The sequence below is a fragment of the Ovis canadensis genome, chromosome 3, assembly GCF_042477335.2.
Source record: "Ovis canadensis isolate MfBH-ARS-UI-01 breed Bighorn chromosome 3, ARS-UI_OviCan_v2, whole genome shotgun sequence".
NCBI classification, from domain to species: Eukaryota; Metazoa; Chordata; class Mammalia; order Artiodactyla; family Bovidae; genus Ovis; species Ovis canadensis.
In genome coordinates, this window is record NC_091247.1 from 160,597,475 (window position 1) to 160,620,998 (window position 23,524).

Consider the following 23,524-nt stretch of genomic DNA (forward strand, 5'->3'; position numbering starts at 1 on the left):
TCTGAACTATATCCCCTTAGGTCACTGTCAATTTATGTAGAATCATAACAGCGGAGGTCTGCTCTTTTGTTGTTACTCTTATGTTACCACAGAAGAGGAGGAAGCGGAGGGAAAAGACCATGAGGAGGAAGAGGAAGGGGTAAAGACCCTGCCTACCAATGCAGGAGACCTAAGAGACGTTGGTTCAGTCCCTGGGTTGGGACAGTCCACTGGAGGAGGGCACAGCAACCTACTCCAGTAGTTTTGCCTGGAGAATCCCAAGGACAAAGGAGTCTGGCAGGCTATGGACCATAGGGCTCTCAAAGAATCAGACACAAAACTGAAGTGTCTTCAGTTCAGTTCAGTTGCTCAGTCATGCCCGACTCTTTGCGACCCCATGAATCCCAGCACGCCAGGCCTCCCTGTCCATCACCATCTCCTGGAGTTCACTCAAACTCATGTCCATGGAGTCGGTGATGCCATCCAGGCAAATCATCCACTGTCGTCCCCTTCTCCTCCTGCCCCCAATCCCTCCCAGAAATGAGTCAACTCTTCGCATGAGGTGGCCAAAGTATTGGAGTTTCACCTTTAGTATCAGTCCTTCCAGTGAACACCCAGGACTGATCTCCTTTAGGACTGACTGGTTGGACCTCTTTTCAGTCCAAGGGACTCTCAAGAGTCTTCTCCAACACCACAGTTCAAAAGCATCAATTCTTCAGCACTCAGCTTTCTTCACAGTCCAACTCTCACATCCATACATGACCACTGGAAAAACCATAGCCTTGACTAGATGGACCTTAGTCGGCAAAGTAATGTCTCTGATTTTTAATATGCTATCCAGGTTGGTCATAACTTTTCTTCCAAGGAGTAAGCATCTTTTAATTTCATGGCTGGAATCACCATCTGCAGTGATTTTGGAGCCCAGAAAAATAAAGTCTGACACTGTTTCCCCATCTATTTCCCATGAAATGATGGGACCAGATGCCATGATCTTAGTTTTCTGAATGTTGAGCTTTAAGCCAGCCTTTTCACTCTCTTCTTTCACTTTCATCAAAAGGCTTTTTAGTTCCTCTTCACTTTCTGCCATAAGGGGGGTGTCATCTGCATATCTGAGGTTATTGATATTTCTCCCTGCAATCTTGATTCCAGCTTGTGTTTCTTCCAGTCCAGCATTTCTCATGATGTACTCTGCATAGAAGTTAAATAAGCAGGGTGACAATATATAGGCTTGACGTACTCCTTTTCCTATTTGGAACCAGTCTGTTGTTCCATGTCCAGTTTTAACTGTTGCTTCCTGACCTGCATATAGGTTTCTCAAGAGGTAGGTCAGGTGGTCTGGTATTCCCATCTCTTTCAGAATTTTCCACAGTTTATTGTGATCCACATAATCAAAGTCTTTGGCATAGTCAATAAAGCAGAAATAGATGTTTTTCTGGAACTCTCTTGCTTTTTCCATGATCCAGCAGATGTTGGCAATTTGATCTCTGGTTCCTCTGCCTTTTCTAAAACCAGCTTGAACTTCTGGAAGTTCACAGTTCATGTATTGCTGAAGTCTGGCTTGGAGAATTTTGAGCATTACTTTACTAGCGTGTGAGATGAGTGCAATTGTGTGGTAGTTTGAGCATCCTTTGGCATTGCCTTTCTTTGGATTGAAATGAAAACTGACCTTTTCCAGTCCTGTGACCACTGCTGAGTTTTCCAAATTTGCTGGCATATTGAGTGCAGCACTTTCACAGCATCATCTCTCAGATTTGAAATAGCTCAACTGGAATGCCATCACCTCCACTAGCTTTGTTCGTAGTAATGCTTCCTAAGGCCCACATGACTTCACATTCCAGGATGTCTGGCTCTAGGTGAGTGATCACACCATCGTGATTATCTTGGTTGTGAAGATCTTTTTTGTGCAGTTCTTCTATGTATTGTTGCCACCTCTTCTTAATGTCTTCTGCTTCTGTTAGGTCCATATCATTTCTGTCCTTTATCGAGCTCATCTTTGCATGAAATATTCCCTTGGTATCTCTAATTTTCTTGAAGAGATCTCTAGTCTTTCCCATTCTGTTGTTTCCCTCTATTTCTTTGCATTGATTGCTGAGGAAGGCTTTCTTAACTCTCCTTGGTATTCTTTGTAACTCTGCATTCAGATGCTTATATCTTTCCTTTTCTCCTTTGCCTTTGACGTCTCTTCTTTTCACAGCTATTTGTAAGTCCTCCTCAGACAGCCATTTTGCTTTTATGCATTTCTTTTCCATGGGGATGGTCTTGATCCCTGTCTCCTGTACAATGTCACGAACCTCCATCCATGGTTCATTGGTACTCTGTCAATCAGATCTAGTCCCTTAAATCTATTTCTCACTTCCACTGTATAATCAGAAGGGATTTGATTTAGGTCATACCTGAATGGTCTAGTGGTTTTCCCTACTTTCTTCAATTTAAGTCTGAATTTGGCAATAAGGAATTCATGATCTGAGCCACAGTCAGCTCCTGGTCTTGTTTTTGCTGACTATATAGTTAGAGTTTCTCCATCTTTGGCTGCAAAGAATATAATCAATCTGATTTCGGTGTTGACCATCTGGTGATGTCCATGTGTAGAGTCTTCTCTTGTGTTGTTGGAAGAGGGTATTTGCTATGACCAGTGTGTTCTCTTGGCAAAACTCTATTAGCCTTTGCCCTGCTTCATTCCGTACTCCAAGGCCAAATTTGCCTGTTACTCCAAATGTTTTTTGACTTCCTACTTTTGCATTCCTAATGGAAAGGACATCTTTTGGCATGTTAGTTCTAAAAGGTCTTGTAGGTCTTCATAGAACCATTCAACTTCAGCTTCTTCAGCGTTACTTAGCATGCATGAAAATAATAATTTAAAAGCTGAAGTAGGATTGAGTGAAGGCAGTGTGAGAAGATGTACACCATTTGGTAAGATAAAATGATTAGGAGAAATGAGGCAAAAGGAAATAAAGAAGTTAGACACTAACATGGACCCAGAGGGAGGAGCTTAGGACAGAGGTATACAGGGACTTTTCACACTTGAGAGAGGTGGACCATATACTCGGCTCTAAGCTCTGCTCCAGCACCTCAAAGGAGAAACCATTATTGGTAATGACGGGCAAAGATCATAACGCAAAAATGAGCTAGTTGCTCAGGGGAAGTTAAACTATGCAAGGAATTCACATTAGCACTAGATCAAGATGTGTAGGTGTGCTGGAAAGCTACTTTTTGGAATACCTTCAAGCTGATAGTCTTTAAAATTTCCACAGAGGAGCTGCATGTATGACAGGTTTTTAAATAAGGGTTGCTGACAGGGTTCAGCTTCTCATCCAATATCCCAGGCAATTTGTCCCTGACTGTAGAATTCTGTGCCCCACCCAGCAGACAAAAGTTCTCTAGTTAAATCTAGCCACACTACTCAGAGGGGAGTTTATTGAGCATACTGTTACTTGATCACACCCCTTGAAATTTTTAACACCTCTGCAAGTGGCTTCACAAAAGTATTTCCTCTGACCATATACAGTACTCCTCCTAGAAAGTTTTATCAGATTTTTTTCTATTTTGAAGTAGAGTTGATTTACAATGTTGTTGTCAATCTCTGTTATACAGCAAAGTACCTCAGTTAAAAACGTATAGTGATATATTCTTGTTACAGATTCTTTTCCATTACGGTTTTTTACAAATTCTTTTCCATTTATCATAGAATATTCCATATAGTTCCCTGTGCTATACATTAGGCCTCATTGTTTCATCCCTTCTAAATGTAATAGTTTGCAACTACCAACCCTAAGGGCTTCCCTGGTGGCTCAGATGGTAAAGAATCTGCCCACAATGCGGGAGACCTGGGTTCCATCCCTGGGTTGGGAAGATCCCTGGGCAGGGGCAAGGCAACCCACCCAGTATTCTTGCCTGGAGAATCCTCATGGACAGAGGAACCTGGTGGGCTACAGTCTATGGGGTCACAAAGAGTCAGACATGACTGAGCAACTAAGCACCAACCCCAAACTCCCAGCCCATCCCTTCCCCTCCTTCCTCTCCGCCCCCCCCCCCCCACCACCAGCAACCACAAGTCTGTGCTCTATGTCTGTGGGTTTGTTTTTGTTTGTAGATATGTGTGGTACCTATATTTGATGAAATACTACTCCACCATAAAAAAGAATGAAATAGTGCCATTTGCAGCAACACATATGCAACTAACGATATCATACTAAGTGAAGTAAGTCAGAAAGAGAAAGACAAGTATCATATGAAGTCACTTATATGTGGAATGTAAAATAAGACACATATTAACTAGATTTTTTTCTCTCATTGCATGTCCAGTGTGCCTAATGACACAGTCTGAGATGCTAGCATAGCCCTAGATGGTCCTGTACTTATACCAACTCCAACTGAGAGCAGAGAGCAATGTCTCCTTTGGGTTCTCCTAAGAGATCAGAATGTGATGTAATATACAACGCTCTCAGTCATATCAACAGAGTAACAATAGATAGGATTTTTTCTTTCCATATTCTTCAAGAAGGGACAAATCATCACAATAAAGTACAATTTGATGAAAACTTTTCTACCAAAGTAGTAAAGAGGAAAGGGCGATCGCCAGGTGAGCAATTTTTAAATTGGACAAATGAGAAACATGGCTGTTTCAGAAGAATTTCCTGAGGCAATGAAAAAGAAAAGGAAGGAAAACAAATGACTACCCAAAGACAGGAGTTTCATCATCATAATTTTAGGCAGTTTATGCAAGTGGTACAAATATAAAAGTTTAATAGGCATATTGAATAAATGTCCTCCATATGGCTCAAGATAAAAAAAAAAATAGAAACCATATACAGGAAATGACATCATAAAGTATTCAGGTATTCAGCAAGATTTTTTAAAATTCTGATGTAAACTTAAAACGTAAATTGATTTAGCACCTGTTTACTGGTTTATCTTAAGAATATCAAAATTACAAATGGAAAATATTCTGTATTAAGCATCAGCATTACAGGATTGTTCCTTGGTAACGCATTTCTCTTCCTAATGGTGTTTGGCTTGAATGACTATTGAAATTATCTGGCATGTATCAAAAATGCAAACCAAGAAGAGCTACCCTGAAATGACAAAATAATCTGTAAAATCCACAGGATGATCACTGAAAGTTGATTCACCTCAGGGTGAATACTTGGCTTCCTGTTTCACGGGTATGACACTGGAGAGTCCAGCCTTGAGCATGGTCTTGAGGCTGAATCTGGGGTCACGGACCGCTTCGCTGGTGGTTTAGTTAGTAAAGAATCTGCATGCAATGTGAGAGACCCAGCATTCAATCCTGGGTCCGGGAAGGTCTCTAGAGAAGGGAATGTCAGCAAACCACTCCAGTTCTCTTGCCTGGAGAATCCCATGGACAGAGGAGTCTGCCGGGCTAGAGTCCTTGGCATTGCAAAGAGTTGGACATGACTGAGCAACTAACACTTAACACTTTCTTTTCACTGGGGTCATGGTGGCAGGGGAAGGGAGAGGAGAGAGGAGAGAGCCTTAATGATAATCCAGGGCAAGAATCAGCTGTGAAATTTGAGGTACCAAAAGCAAAGTGAAAATGTGGGCCCCTTGTTCAAAAAAAGTATCAGCACTATCAAGATGGGGACAACAGGGCACTGAACCAAGCCTGGGATCCCTCGCTGTGTGGGTCCGGACGCAATTGCACAGTTCGCGTACCCAGGAAGCTGGCCCTGTCCTGGAGCGAGGCCTTGGGTCCATGGACAAGGCGGTTTCAGTAAAACATAGAGCATCGTCCCCTCATTAGACACTGACCAAATGAGCTCTTCCTTTGTCTTTCCTTCTCTCGATTCTAGAACTCAAGCCTTGAGAATGAAAGACTTGGTAGCTATCAAACCAAAGTCAGTGACCATTTACTACATTTCCCTTGTATTAATATCACAAACACAAAAACAGGAAGGAAAGTAGAGTACAAATTAAGGGACAAATATTTATTGCTTTATGCTTCAATCCAGTCAAGTTCTTCAGTTCCTGCTTGAGAAGGAATTTACAGCTTTAAGTTTACAGCTCACAAGGAAAAGCTGAATTTCAGAATTCTGTGAATAATCCATTTTAACCAAAAAGATAATCTTGGGTTTTTCTAACTTCTAACTGGTGTTCTTTATTAGGAGACAGGAAGGCAGAAACCTGGCTGGAGTTGAGATCTTAAGCCTTGCGATAAAAATTAAGTTCATCTCCACCCATGGAAGCTTGATTCAATGAAAAGCTTTATGACACGCTCCAGAAACTCCAAAGACAAATGTCCTCAGAGTCCAAATTATTCTTTCCTCACTTCCAGGAAACACCCCAAAACTGAAAAGCAAATCTGTGATCTTTTTCTTACTTTGTTAAAGATGAATACTTACTCAGAGTTTGCATTTAAACCTAAAATATCACACACTTTGGGAAGTAGCAAACACTGGCCCTGCGGAAGCAAAGCAGCCGCGGGCGCCTGGTCCACGGGGCAAGCTGGTGACGGATGGGTCTTTGGCTTGTGTCACCAGTGCTGAACCTCGAGGATCCAAGTGGAGTTTTAAAGCTGGTTTGCTCTTCAGTCATTTGGGTCTTCTGCCCTGGCTTGTTTACTTGGATTACGTACTACCTTGTTTCTAAACCAAAACCAGACTGAGACAGCAGCTTCAGAGTAACCAGCCGAGGTGAGCCTTAAGGCTATAGCCTTCCTGGCTCCACATTTAAGCCGCCCTTGAAAGGAGGATGTGAACACAGGTTATTCCATGACAACTCATCTCGATGTAAGTGGCTAAAAATGCTCAAAAGGAAATTACTGCCGCGGTTGCGCCTTTAGAAGAAAAAAGAATGACCTTTGAAATGGACCATCAGGTTGAAATTTAAGCAAGTTGTAGCCTTCCTGGCTTTGCCGTGTGTCCATGCTTTTATGTGGGTGCCAACTCGAGATGGACATTCCACAGAGGGACATTACTGGCAGTCCTGGCAGAATGGGGTAACAGGAGAACCAACAGGGTGGCTTTGTGGTAAGCGAACTCAGTCCAACACAGAAATCGCATGCCGAAGTTTTTAGGGCACCTTTCTGTGGAACTTTTGGTTCACAGCATGTCTGTGAGGGGGTTATTAGTTCAAAGGAGAAACTGAGGCTAGGGGTTGCTGAAGATCATAAAATAATTCAGAAGCAATAATAATAATCGTGTCCTAGAGAACACTGATTGCTCAAGATGTTAATAAGAGTTACATGAAAACAGGATTCTGGGGTCAAATAAGTCTAAGAGATGGAGTGTGTGTGTGTGTGTGTGTGTGTGCGTGCACACACTCTCAGTTGTTTCTCTTTGTGACCCCATGGACTGTAGGCTGCCAGGCTCCTCTGTCCATGGAATTTTCCAGACAAAAATACTGGAGTCGGTTGTCATTTCACACACAGGGGATCTTCCTGACCCAGGGATCAAACCCGTGTCTCCTGCATCTCCTGCACTGGCAGGTGGGTTTTTTTCTTACCACTAATGCTACCAGGGAAGCCCAAGAGATGGAGAGTTACAGAAATTCCCTGGTGGCTCAGACGGTAAAGCGTCTGTCTACAATGCAGGAGAGCCGGGTTTGATCCCTGGGTCAGGAAGATCCCCTGGAGAAGGAAATGGCAATCCACTCCAGTACTATTGCCTGGAAAATCCCATGGACAGAGGAGCCTGATAGGCTACAGCCCATGGGGTCGCAAAGAGTCAGACACAACTGAGCGACTTCACTTCACTTCTTTATGATAGCACTGCTCAGAGATTGTACTAATGAGCCTTGTATACCTTCAAGAGGAGACTAATCTGTGGCAGTCCCCAAACTTATTTAATCAGAGATATTTCTGCCCTAAATCATTTCCCAGGAATAAAATTCCACACAGCACATTTAGGGGAGCAAAACCCTAGAACAGATTGAAGACTCCGGAGGGGGTTCTTTACCACACCCTTTGTTCCCATAGAATTTTTAATGTTATCCTATCTGTTTGAAGGTAATCCAAGGAAAACTGAAACTTATAGCTCACAACACAAAGAACTTCCAATTTAAATTATAAATCGGTTGGTTTTAGGTAATTTGCTTATTTTCCCACAATGTATTCCAGAATGAATTGAGCATTCTGGCTTCACTCATTTAAAGGAGTATTAAAAGACACTTCCTTTACTGTAAGTACTTTAAACTTTAGATTTAAGTTTGTAGTTCACAGAACTAGTTTTATCAACAGAAGGATAAATGAATCCCTATCGTGAATTAATTTTCTAGATATTTAAGTAACATCCAACATTCACGAAGCCCACGTGAATTACCTAGCTAAAGCACATGTCTCTAAGTCAGTTGCCTTGCTACTGTGTTTATGGTGATTGATCAATTTTTAATTGGCACACTGCGTCTTAAAAATTAGTCAAGTTTAAATTGGAGGTGGAGGGGGTGGACAGAGAACATCTAAAGACTAATAGACTGGGAACAAAAAGCTCCAGCTCTGTCACTCTCTAGGAGGCCATTCTTACCCAAGATCCCCAATATGGCACATTTTAAGCTAGATGTTGCCCGGCTTATGCCCCTCTCTGGGCCCTTCCTTTATTCCTAAGAGTTGGCTCTCAAGCCCAAAGTGCTCTGAATGCATCAAGCACTCTAATAAAGAGATGGAGCAGCTAGCATTCCCTTCACGTTGCTTCTCAATCACTGGTGTTCTTGGGTGCTCATGCCCTTAAATATGGGTCTCCTCTAACAGCAATTAATCATTCCTGGGAACAAGACAGGATCCTAAGCTAGTGATAGAACTTTTCCAGGATAATAAAGAAAAAAATTTAATTTCAGCCTTTATAGTTCTTTATATGTGAAAGTGTTAGTCACTCAGTCATGTTTGACTCTTTGCAACCCCATGGACTGTAGACTGTCCATGTGGCCATGTGGCAGAGTAGTCCTCCCGGGTTCCCTTACCCTGCTGTTCTCCACCTGGGTGCCCCTTCCCAATTAAGCCTCTTGGTTTGTATGCACATGTGTCTCGTTGGACAATTCATTTCCGAGTTTAGACAAAAGCCCATTCTCAGGTCCTGGAAGAGGTCTGCCTTCCTGCAACAATATAAGGCAATATTCATAGCTTCCAAGAGTCACGATGTGAATATATCTTTGGAGCCACCATTCAACCCACTACAGCGATCATCATTAAGAACCACAGATTACTCTATGCTGAGAATTATGGTTACCCAGAGCTACAGGCAGGAAGTGCTATCCCCAGGAAGCTACAGCCTACCAACAGAAACAGAGCTCCCAAAAAGTCAACCACAGGGAACATGAAATGGTGTGGCTGATATGAAAACAGGTTGGCAGTTTCTTAAAAAGTTAGACACAGACTTATCATATAATGTAGCAATTCCTCTCTTATGTATATACCCAAGGGAAATGGAAACTATGCTTATACAAAGACTTACACATGAATGTTCACAGCAGCCTTACTCATAACAGCCCCCAAATGGAAGCAGCCCAAATGTCCATCAACTGGAAAGTGATTAAACACAATGAACACCAGCCACTCAGCAATAAAAAGGAATGAAAAATTGATACATGCTACAACATGCAAGAACTTCACACTAACTGAAAAGAAGTCAAACACAAAAGACCACACTTTGCACAATTCCATTCATATGAAATGTCCAGAAAAGGTAAATCTATAAGAAGGCATATTACTAGTTGGTTCTGGGCCTGGAGGGTGGGAAACAGGGATTGACTGCCAGTGGACATGAAGGATCTTACTGAGGTAACAGGACTACTGTAAAACTGGATTTTGGCGATGGTTGCAAAATTCAGTAAACTTCAGTTCAGTCCAGTTCAGTTCAGTCGATCAGTCGTGTCCGACTCTTTGTGATCCCATGAATTGCAGCACGCCAGGCCTCCCTGTCCATCACCAACTCCCGGAGTTCACTCAAACTCACGTCCATCGAGTCAGTTATGCCATCCAGCCATCTCATCCTCGGTCGTCCCCTTCTCCTCCTGCCCCCAATACCTCCCAGCATCAAAGTCTTTTCCAATGAGTCAACTCTTCGCATGAGGTGGCCAAAGTACTGGAGTTTCAGCTTTAGCATCAGTCCTTCCAAAGAAATCCCAGGGCTGATCTCCTTCAGAATGGACTGGTTGGATCTCCTTGCAGTCCAAGGGACTCTCGAGTCTTCTCCAAAACCACAGTTCAAAAGCATCAATTCTTCACTGCTCAGCCTTCTTCACAGTCCAACTCTCACATCCATACATGACCACTGGAAAAACCATAGCTTTGACTAGACGGACCTTAGTCAGCATAGTAATGTCTGCTTTTGAATATGCTATCTAGGTTGGTCATAACTTTCCTTTCAAGGAGTAAGTGTCTTTTAATTTCATGGCTGCAGTCACCATCTGCAGTGATTTTGGAGCCCAGAAAAATAAAATCTGATACTGTTTCCACTGTTTCCCCATCTATTTGCCATGAAGTGATGGGACCGGATGCCATGATCTTCGTTTTCTGAATATTGAGCTTTAAGCCAACTTTTTCGCTCTCCACTTTCACTTTCATCAAGAGGCTTTTTAGTTTCTCTTCACTTTCTGCCATAAGGGTGATGTCATCTGCATATCTGAGATTATTAATATTTCTCCCAGCAGTCTTGATTCCAGCTTGTCTTTCTTTCAGTCCAGCGTTTCTCATGATGTACTCTGCATAGAAGTTAAATAAGCAGGGTGACAATATGCAGCCTTTACATACTCCTTTTCCTATTTGGAAGCAGTCTTTTGTTCCATGTCCAGTTCTAACTGTTGCTTCCTGACCTCCATATAGGTTTCTCAAGGGGCAGGTCAGGTGGTCTGGTATTCCCATCTCTTTCAGAATTTTCCACAGTTTATTGTGACCCACACAGTCAAAGGCTTTGGCATAGCCAATAAAGCAGAAATAGATGTTTTTCTGGAACTCTCTTGCTTTTTCCATGATCCAGCGGATGTTGGCAATTTGGTCTCTGGTTCCTCTGCCTTTTCTAAAACCAGCTTGAACATCAGGGAGTTCATGGTTCACGTATTGCTGAAGCCTGGCTTGGAGAATTTTGAGCATGACTTTACTAGCATGTGAGATGAGTGCAATTGTGTGGTAGTTTGAGCATTCTTTGGCATTGCCTTTCTTTGGGATTGGAATGAAAACTGACTTTTTCCATTCCTGTGGCCACTGCTGAGTTTTCCAAATTTGCTGGCATATTGAGTGCAGCACTTTCACAGCATCATCTTTCAGGATTTGAAATAGCTCAACTGGAATTCCATCACCTCCACTAGCTTTGTTCGTAGTGATGCTTTCTAAGGCCAACTTGATTTCACATTCCAGGATGTCTGGCTCTAGATGAGTGAGCACACCATCGTGATTATCCAGGTCATGAAGATCTTTTTTGTACAGTTCTTCTGTGTATTCTTGGCATCTCTTCTTAATATCTTCTGCTTCTGTTAGGTCCATACCATTTCTGTCCTTTAAACTTACTGACCCCCCAGAAAAATCATTGAATTATACAGTTAAGATGGGTAACTTTCATGGTATGCATATTACGCTTCAATGAAATTATTTTTCGAAGTGAATATAGCACAAGGCCACATATGCTAAAGGTAAAGTGAGTGATATAAAGGTTGAAAAAAGAATATGAGTGTGGAATATATGTATGTCAATGCTGTGTGTGTAATCTGGGTTGGCAGAAAAGCACAGCTGAGGAGAAGACTCACTCAGAGGTGCAATGGGAAAGGTCAGGTTCAGATTTGGCCCCATGGTCCCTGGGGTCATTCTTTCCTCTGCTCTTTTCTTAATCGCCTGCATATCCACCCTTGACCAGTTTCCTGGAGACCAGGAGTCTTGTGGCCCAGTGGACTTACTGAGCTTAGCTTGACCCAAAGGTGAGTGTCAGCAAAGCAAGTCACCCATCTCTACTTCCACATATATAGCTCTTCTTCAGGCCAGCTGGAGCCTCCTCCATCAGGTAGAGGGGGGTTCTGGGGCTCAAGACATGGTTAGTCTGCAGTGGTCTAGCCCAAGCCTTCCATAGCTGAATGATAATACTTTCCCATGTCCCCTTGGATCAATTCCATGTTATTTCCTATGGGTTTTCTCACAAGAAGATGGACAGAAAGCTCTGGGCTGGTTGCTTAACTCTGACACAGTATTATTGAAAACATGTCTTAAAATGATGACTTTCCATGTATTTAGGGATCAACCAGGCCACCTAACCTAACCTTGGCTTAATGATTACACATCAGAGGTACACATCATTGACAAAAAACTTGTTTGCAATAAATAAAAGTGAATGAATCCTATTTTTGAGAGTTTGAAATCTTCTAACTTAAAAGGAGATCCAACCAGTCCATTCTGAAGGAGATCAACCCTGGGATTTCTTTGGAAGGAATGATGCTAACGCTGAAACTCCAGTACTTTGGCCACCTCATGCGAAGAGTTGACTCATTGGAAAAGACTCTGATGCTAGGAGGGATTGGGGGCAGGAGAAGAAGGGGATGACAGAGGATGAGATGGCTGGATGGCATCACTGACTCGATGGACATGAGTCTGAGTGAACTCCGGGAGTTGGTGATGGACAGGGAGGCCTGGCATGCTGCGATTCATGGAGTCGCAAAGAGTCAGACACGACTCAGCAACTGAACTGAACTGAACTGAACTGAACTGAATTTAAAAGGAAACAGAGAGGAAATGGGAGTAATATTCTCTTTTCTCTCAAACATCTCTGGTCTTAGGGTCTTTTATAAAGCATACTAAAAATAGATGCTGATTAGATTGATTTGTTGGAGAAGGCAATGGCACCCCACTCCAGTACTCTTGCCTGGAGAGTCCCATGGATGGAGGAGCCTGGTGGGCTGCAGTCCATGGGGTTGCTGGGAGTCGGGCACGACTGAGCAACTTCACTTTCACTTTTCACTTTCATGCATTGGAGAAGGAAATGGCAACCCACTCCAGCGTTCTTGCCTGGAGAATCCCAGGGATGGGGGAAGCCTGGTGGGCTGCCGTCTATGGGGTCATGCAGAGTCGGACACGACTAAAGCGACTTAGCAGCAGCAGTAGCAGAAGCAGCAGATTGATTTGTTCAAAAGAAGCAATAATGACATTCCCTTTTTCTAAAATTCCAGACCTGTATAACCATCAGCCAACTCCCCTTTGGATATCCAACAGGAAAAAATATTCATTAAAAAAAAATAGGTTTCTTCAGGAGACAATCCCTCTGAGAGAGGGCTGTACCTTGCTCCAGCTGGTACTCTGATATGTAAGTGATTTCTTAAATCATTCTAGATACAGTGACAAAAATGCCATTGACCTTTTCCTTTCTGCTAACATAACAAGAAAATGGCTCTGGAGATTAACTCTAGAAATTTTTCTTTCATACAATTATCAGTGTTTTTTTTTTTTAATCTCTGAAAGACCTAGGGTCAACTTTAGAAATTAGCTATGCACCGCCAAATTACCCGCTGTTAGCCTTGGGTCTCCACTCCAGTGTTCTTGCCTGGAGAATCCCAGGGACAGGGGAGCCTGGTGGGCTGCCATTTCTGGGGTCATACAGAGTTGGACATGACTGAAGCGACTTAGCAGCAGCAGCAGCAGCAGCAGCCTTGGGTCTCAAGTCACATGTTATAAAGATGTGAAGAAATACAGTTTGTCATCATTTGGAAGAAATACAGTCTGTAATATATTGAAGGCAGGAGGAGAAGGGGACGACAGAGGATGAGACGGTTGGATGGCATCACCAACTGAATGGACATAAGTTTAGGTGAACTCCGGGAGTTGGTGATGCACAGGGAGGCCTGGCAGGCTGCAGATCATGGGGTCGCAAAGAGTCAGTCATGACTGAGCAACTGAACTGAACTGAACTGAACATATTGTCAACTGCTAGTGCATGCATGCTCAGTCACTAAGTCTTGTCCAACTCTTTGTGACCCCACAGACTGTAGTCTGACAGGCTCCCCTGTCCATAGAATTCTCCAGGCAAGAATACTGGAGTGGGCTGCCGATTCCTACTCTAGGAGATCTTTCTGACCCAGGGATCGAACCTGGGTCTCCTGCATTGGCAGGCGGATTCTTTACCACTGAGCAACCTGGGAAGCCCTCTACTGCTATTAGAAACATAAATTAATACAACCAAACTGGAAGAGTTTCACATTATCTTGAAAAGTTGAACCTCCACATTCTCGATGACCCAGAAATCTGTCTCCTAAATATATACCTTACAGAGAGTTTGCATATAATGGCTCAGAAATCATAAACAAAATGTTTACAGCAGTGTCTTTTATCATACCAAAGAGTCAGAAACAACCCTACTTCCCATTGATAAGACACTAGATTAATAAATGGTGGTATATATACATAAGAGAATAGTATAAAGCAGTAAAAATAAATGAATTGCAGTTGTAGAAATCAAACATTTTAGAAACACAATGTTGAAGTGCAGTACGACTCCATCTTCAAAATAGGCAAAACTAAACAATATACCATTTGGGACACATAAAAAAGGCAATGTTTCTCTGTAAAGATGGTGAGAAATGGGACTGGGAGGCACTCATGGGGATTTCAAAAGAATTGATGATGTCCTACTTCTTAAATTGGGTGATGGGTTTAAGAGTATTTTTTTCCCCTAAATATATTCACTTGGTGTGCACAAATTATCCCTAACAAAAATGAAAATAAATCTTAATATTTGCTACAATCTATCAATAAGGAATGTGATCAGGTGATCAATAACTAATAAGCTAAATTTTAAATCTTCAAATTTATTAGTAGGCAGATAATTGTAAAAGTTTTTAATGTAAAATTTTAAAATAAGTAGCATTCTTCTGCATTCAGATTAACAAAGGTTAACTTTTGCATGTATTAATGTAATGAGATGAACATTTATGCTGCTAAAAGCATAAATCAGAACAACTTTTCTAAAAAGCTATTTAATGATATATATCATAAAGCCTTAAAATTTGTTCCTTTGACTCAGTAACCCCATGAAATCTCAGAATCACAAGAGATTCAGTCAAAGATTTAGACCCTATATAGCATTGTTCACAAGTAGCTAAAAATGCAAAAACATTTATACATTCATGCAACAAATATTTAATGAGCAACTAACTACCATGTGTGAAGCAGTGTTTGGAGCACCTGCAATATATTGGTGAACAAAATTGACAAATATTCTACCCTCATGGAATTTGCATTACTGTGGGAGGATAAGATATTAAATGGTAAACTTACTAAATAAAGTATAATCCTATGTGCAGGCCAGGAAGCAACAGTTAAAACTGGACATGGAATAACAGACTGCTTCCAAATAGGAAAAGGAGTATGTCAAGCCTGTATATTGTCACCCTGCTTATTTAACTTATATGCAGAGTACATCATGAAAAATGCTGGACTGGAAGAGCACAAGCTGGAATCAAGATTGCTGGGAGAAATATTAATAACCTCAGATATGCAGATGACACCACCCTTATGGCAGAAAGTGAAGAGGAACTAAAAAGCCTCTTGATGAAAGTGAAAGAGGAGAGTGAAAAAGTTGGCTTTAAGCTCAACATTCAGAAAATGAAGATCATGGCATCCGGTCCCATCACTTCATGGCAAATAGATGGGGAAACAGTGGAAACTGTCAGATTTTATTTTGGGGGGCTCTAAAATCACTGCAGATGGTGATGGCAGCCATGAAATTAAAAGATGCTTACTCCTTGGAAGAAAAGTTATGACCAACCTAGATAGCATATTGAAAGGCCGAGGCATTGCATTGCCAACAAAGGTCCACCTAGTCAAGGCTATGGTTTTTCCAGTGGTCATGTATGGATGTGAGAATTGGACTGTGAAGAAAGCTGAGTGCTGAAGAATTGATGCTTTTGAACTGTGGTGTTGGAAAAGACTCTTGAGAGTCCTTTGGACTGCAAGGAGATCCAACCAGTCCATTCTAAAGGAGATCAGCCTTGGGTGTTCTTTGGAAGGAATGATGTTGAAGCTGAAACTCCAGTACTTTGGCCACCTCATGCGAAGAACTGACTCAGTGGAAAAGACTCTGTTGCTGGGAGGGATTGGGGGCAGGAGGAGAAGGGGACGACAGAGGATGAGATGGCTGGATGGCATCACTGACTCAATGGACATGAGTCTGAGTGAACTCCGGGAGATGGTGATGGACAGGGAGGCCTGGCGTGCTGCGACTCATGGGGTCGCAAAGAGTCGGACATGACTGAGTGACAAACTGAACTGAACTGAATCCTATGTGAGAAAATAATCGATACTGAAGAAAAATTAAAAAGACAAAAGAGAGCAAGAGTGATCAAGAGTGGCTAGAGGCTAGACAAAAAGGAACAGTTTGCTTCCTAAGAAGAGAATGCCTGAGCAAAAATTCTAAGGAGGTAAGAAATCTGGCTAGTGGGTCCTTGGGCATTCCAGGCAGAGAGAATAGCTAGTGTGAAGGCCCAGGAGCTCAGCCTGTCTGGCAATTAGAAAGACAGCAGGGAGTCCAATGTGTTTGGTGTGGCTGGGCAAGGAGAGGAATAGAAGCCAGAGAGGTAAGGGTTGGGGGCAATGGTGAAGGGCCTCAAAGACCATCATAAGGATGTAAGCTCTTAAGGGGTTCAGGATGAGGAACACATGTACGCCCGTGGTGGATTCATGTTGATGTGTGGCAGAACCAATACAATATTGTAAAGTAATTAGCCTCCAATTAAAATAAATAAATTTAAATTTTAAAAAATAATTTAAAAAAGAGAAAAAAAAATTTTTTTTAAACTTTGGCCATGCCACACAGCTTGTAGGATCTCAGTTGTCAGACTAGGGATTGAACCTTGGCCATGGCAGTGAAAGCATTAAATCCTAACCACTAGACCACCAGGGAACTCAAAACATAAGTTTTTACTCTTAGCAAAATGGGGAACCATATTTGGCGCAGAGAGATATGATTTGACTTATGTTTTTAAAAGTTTGAACGATGTTCAAACAATAGAGAAATGAATAAATAAATTATAGCAAATCTTTGCTTGTTCAGAGTAGGAGTTCAGAAAATATTTGGAGAACAAATATATCTATATTGAAATATTACACAACCATTCAGGGACATGGCAAATTTCTTATCATGCATATTAAATGAGAAAATATGGTTAAAATCATATGTAAGTTGTGACTCCAATTTTGAATAGATAGGTAGGTATGTAGATGATAGATGTATAATAGAGAAACAGATTTCAAAAAAAAAAGAAAAAACCACAGGGAGATATCAAATACAAAAGGGTTTTGAGTAAGTGGTAAAGTTACAGATGTTTTTATAGTATTTGTTGCATTTTAGGGCTATTTATGGATTTTTTAAAAAATAATAATAGAGATTTGGGAAAAGATGGCGGAGGAATAGGACGGGAAGATCACGTTCTCCCTCACAAATTCCTCAAAAAAACATTTCAACGCCGAGCAAACTCCACAAAACAACTTCTGTAGGCTGGCAGAGGACATCAGGCAACCAGAAAAGCAGACCATTGTCTTCAAAAACAGGTCACTCCACTGCACTCCAGAGAGAAGAAACCCAGCTCCACCCACAAAAACTCCAACACAAGCCTCCCTAACCAGGAAACCTTGACAAGCCACTGATAGAACCCCACCCAAAGTGAGGAAGCTCCATAATAAAGAGAACTTCACAAATTACCAGAATATAAAAAGGCCACCCCAAACGCAGCAATATAACCAAGATGAAGAGACAGAGGAATACTCAGCAGGTAAAGGAACAGGAGAGTTGCCCACCAAACCAAACAAAAGAGGAAGAAGTAGGGAATCTACCGGAGAAGGAATTCCGAATATTGATAGTGAAAATGATCCAAAATATTGAAATCAAAATGGAAACACAGATAAATAGCCTAGAGACAAGGATTGAGAAGATGCAAGAAAGGTTTAACAAGGACCTAGAAGAAATAAAAAAGAGTCAAAATATAATGAATAACACAATAAATGAGATCAGAAACACTCTGGAGGCAACAAATAGTAGAATAACGGAGGCAGAAGATAGGATTAGTGAAATAGAAGATAGAATGGTAGAAATAAATGAATCAGAGAGGAAACAAGAAAAACGAATTAAAAGAAACGAGGACAATCTCAGAGACCTCCAGGACAATATGAAACGCTCCAACATTCGAATTATAGGAGTCCCAGAAGAAGAAGACAGAAAGAAAGATCATGAGAAAATCCTTGAGGAGATAATAGTTGAAAACTTCCCTAAAATGGGGAAGGAAATAATCACCCAAGTCCAAGAAACACAGAGAGTCCCAAATAGGATAAACCCAAGGCGAAACACCCCAAGACACATATTAATCAAATTAACAAAGATCAAACACAAAGAACAAATATTAAAAGCAGCAAGGGAAAAACAACAAATAACACACAAGGGGATTCCCATAAGGATAACAGCTGATCTGTCAATAGAAACTCTTCAGGCCAGGAGGGAATGGCAAGACATACTTAAAGTGATGAAAGACAATAACCTACAGCCCAGATTACTGTACCCAGCAAGGATCTCATTCAAATACGAAGGAGAAATCAAAAGCTTTACAGACAAGCAAAAGCTGAGAGAATTCAGCACCACCAAACCAGCTCTCCAACAAATTCTAAAGGATATCCTCTAGACAGGAAACACGAAAAGGGTGTATAAACCCGAACCCAAAACAATAAAGTAAATGGCAATGGGATCATACTTATCAATAATTACCTTAAACGTAAATGGGTTGAACGCCCCAACCAAAAGACAAAGACTGGCCGAATGGATACAAAAACAAGACCCCTCTATATGCTGCTTACAAGAGACCCACCTCAAAACAAGGGACACATACAGACTGAAAGTGAAGGGCTGGAAAAAGATATACCACGCGAATAGAGACCAAAAGAAAGCAGGAGTGGCAATACTCATATCCGATAAAATAGACTTTAAAATAAAGGCTGTGAAAAGAGACAAAGAAGGCCACTACATAATGATCAAAGGAACAATCCAAGAAGAAGATATAACAATTATAAATATATATGCACCCAATATAGGAGCACCACAATACGTAAGACAAATGCTAACAAGTATGAAAGGGGAAATCAACAATAACACAATAATAGTGGGAGACTTTAATACCCCACTCACACCTATGGACAGATCAACTAAACAGAAAATTAACAAAGAAACGCAAACTTTAAATGATACATTAGATCAGTTAGACCTAATTGATATCTATAGGATATTTCACCCCAAAACAACGAATTTCACCTTTTTTTCAAGTGCTCATGGAACCTTCTCCAGGATAGATCACATCCTGGGCCATAAATCTAAACTTGATAAATTCAAAAAAATCGAAATCATTCCAAGCATCTTTTCTGACCATAATGCATTAAGATTAGATCTCAATTACAGGAGAAAAACTATTAAAAATTCCAACATATGGAGGTTGAACAACACACTTCTGAATAACCAACAAATCACAGAAGAAATCAAAAAAGAAATCAAAATATGCATAGAAATGAATGAAAATGAAAACACAACAACCCAAAACCTGTGGGACACTATAAAAGCAGTGCTAAGAGGAAAGTTCATAGCAATACAGGCATACCTCAAGAAACAAGAAAAAAGTCAAACAAATAACCTAACTCTACAACTAAAGCAACTAGAAAAGGAAGAGTTGGAGAACCCCAGAGTTAGTAGAAGGAAAGAAATCTTAAAAATTAGGGCAGAAATAAATGCAAAAGAAACAAAAGAGACCATAGCAAAAATCAACAAAGCCAAAAGCTGGTTCTTTGAAAGGATAAATAAAATTGACAAACCATTAGCCAGACTCATCAAGAAGCAAAGAGAGAAAAATCAAATCAATAAAATTAGAAATGAAAATGGAGAGATCACAACAGACAACACAGAAATACAAAGGATCATAAGAGACTACTATCAGCAGTTGTATGCCAATAAAATGGACAACGTGGAAGAAATGGACAAATTCTTAGAAAAGTACAATTTTCCAAAACTGAACCAGGAAGAAATAGAAAATCTTAACAGACCCATCACAAGCACGGAAATTGATACTGTAATCAGAAATCTTCCAGCAAACAAAAGCCCAGGTCCAGATGGCTTCACAGCTGAATTCTACCAAAAATTTCGAGAAGAGCTAACACCTATCCTCCTCAAACTCTTCCAGAAAATTGCAGAGGAAGGTAAACTTCCAAACTCATTCTATGAGGCCACCATCACCCTAATACCAAAACCTGACAAAGATGTCACAAAAAAAGAAAACTACAGGCCAATATCTCTGATGAACATAGATGCAAAAATCCTCAACAAAATTCTAGCAATCAGAATCCAACAACACATTAAAAAGATCATACACCATGACCAAGTGGGCTTTATCCCAGGGATGCAAGGATTCTTCAATATCCGCAAATCAATCAATGTAATTCACCACATTAACAAATTGAAAAATAAAAACCATATGATTATCTCAATAGATGCAGAGAAGGCCTTTGACAAAATTCAACATCCATTTATGATAAAAACTCTCCAGAAAGCAGGAATAGAAGGAACATACCTCAACATAATAAAAGCTATCTATGACAAACCCACAGCAAACATTATCCTCAATGGTGAAAAATTGAAAGCATTTCCCCTAAAATCAGGAACAAGACAAGGGTGTCCACTTTCACCGCTACTATTCAACATAGTTCTGGAAGTTTTGGCCACAGCAGTCAGAGCAGAAAAAGAAATAAAAGGAATCCAAATTGGAAAAGAAGAAGTAAAACTCTCACTGTTTGCAGATGACATGATCCTCTACATGGAAAACCCTAAAGACTCCACCAGAAAATTACTAGAGCTAATCAATGAATATAGTAAAGTTGCAGGATATAAAATCAACACACAGAAATCCCTTGCATTCCTATACACGAATAATGAGAAAGTAGAAAAAGAAGTTAAGGAAACAATTCCATTCACCATTGCAACGAAAAGAATAAAATACTTAGGAATATATCTACCTAAAGAAACTAAAGACCTATATATAGAAAACTATAAAACACTGATGAAAGAAATCAAAGAGGACACTAATAGATGGAGAAATATACCATGTTCATGGATTGGAAGAATCAATATAGTGAAGATGAGTATACTACCCAAAGCAATTTACAAATTCAATGCAATCCCTATCAAGCTACCAGCCACATTTTTCACAGAACTAGAACAAATAATTTCAAGATTTGTATGGAAATACAAAAAACCTCGAATAGCCAAAGCAATCTTGAGAAAGAAGAATGGAACTGGAGGAATCAACTTGCCTGACTTCAGGCTCTACTACAAAGCCACAGTCATCAAGACAGTATGGTACTGGCACAAAGACAGACATATAGATCAATGGAACAAAATAGAAAGCCCAGAGATAAATCCACACACATATGGACACCTTATCTTTGACAAAGGTGGCAAGAATATACAATGGAGTAAAGACAATCTTTTTAACAAGTGGTGCTGGGAAAACTGGTCAACCACTTGTAAAAGAATGAAACTAGATCACTTTCTAACACCACACACAAAAATAAACTCAAAATGGATTAAAGATCTAAATGTAAGATCAGAAACTATAAAACTCCTAGAGGAGAACATAGGCAAAACACTCTCAGACATAAATCACAGCAGGGTCCTCTATGATCCACCTTCCAGAATTCTGGAAATAAAAGCAAAAATAAACAAATGGGATCTAATTAAAATTAAAAGCTTCTGCACAACAAAGGAAACTATAAGCAAGGTGAAAAGACAGCCTTCTGAATGGGAGAAAATAATAGCAAATGAAGCAACTGACAAACAACTAATCTCAAAAATATACAAGCAACTTATGCAGCTCAACTCCAGAAAAATAAACGACCCAATCAAAAAATGGGCCAAAGAACTAAATAGACATTTCTCCAAAGAAGACATACGGATGGCTAACAAACACATGAAAAGATGCTCAACATCACTCATTATTAGAGAAATGCAAATCAAAACCACAATGAGGTACCACTTCACACCAGTCAGAATGGCTGCGATCCAAAAATCTGCAAGCAATAAATGCTGGAGAGGGTGTGGAGAAAAGGGAACCCTCCTACACTGTTGGTGGGAATGCAAACTAGTACAGCCACTATGGAGAACAGTGTGGAGATTCCTTAAAAAATTGCAAATAGAACTACCTTATGACCCAGCAATCCCACTGCTGGGCATACACACCGAGGAAACCAGAATTGAAAGAGACACATGTACCCCAATGTTCATCGCAGCACTGTTTATAATAGCCAGGACATGGAAACAACCTAGATGTCCATCAGCAGATGAATGGATAAGAAAGCTGTGGTACATATACACAATGGAGTATTACTCAGCCGTTAAAAAGAATTCATTTGAATCAGTTCTGATGAGATGGATGAAACTGGAGCCGATTATACAGAGTGAAGTAAGCCAGAAAGAAAAACACCAATACAGTATACTAACACATATATATGGAATTTAGGAAGATGGTAATGACGACCCTGTATGCAAGACAAGGAAAGAGACACAGATGTGTATAATGGACTTTTGGACTCAGAGGGAGACGGAGGGGGTGGGATGATTTGGGAGAATGACATTCTAACATGTATACTATCATGTGAATTGAATCGCCAGTCTATGTCTGACGCAGGATGCAGCATGCTTGGGGCTGGTGCATGGGGATGACCCAGAAAGATGTTATGGGGAGGGAGGTGGGAGGGGGGTTCATGTTTGGGAATGCATGTAAGAATTAAAGATTTTAAAATTTAAAAAATAAAAAACTAAAAAAATAAAAATAAAAATAAAATAAAAAAAGAACAAACAAAAAAAATAAAAAAAATAAAATTTTAAAAAAAAATAAAATAAAATAAAAAAAATAATAATGTATTAGTTTTATAATCATAATAAAAATATGTACTTAAAAACCTACCATAACCACATGGTATTCTTTGTAACTTCTATGGTGAATGTCAGGAAATATGTCCATCAATCAAGTTAATTCCTAAACAAGTTAGACAGATGGAAGAGAAGACAATAGGATGGTTCTCAGAGTGTCTGACATAAGACATTCCCACAGTAAGCCTGATACTTCTGGGTTTATTGTTACTGCCATTGTTTTGTTTTTATGAAAGCAGCTTCTTCCTCTAGTGATAAATGTAATTCAGGCTAAGTATGGAACTCTTGTAGTTCACTTGTGGTACTAAGCCTGAGACTCCAATTGTTTTAATCTGGGTTGTTAGTCTACAAGTGGGATCATCTCATAATCTTTTTTTTCCAAATGTGGGGTTAATTGAAACAGAAAGCAGCTAGCTTTTAAATGAAATTCCCTCTTTGGAACATATAGGCAATTCTCTTCCTATGGAGCTTAGAGGTGAGTTTTTCTGATCATATTACCAATGGAGATCCAGGAATTTCAAATCCTTCCCTAACCACCACCTTCTTCATAGCAGAATTTTCATACTAACGGAATAATAGCAAAAAGTTAATAACTAGAACAAAATCTATGCAAGTCCCAATACTTCAATATAGGGTTTGTTTGGATGTGAAAATTTATATAGGACTTCTTGTTT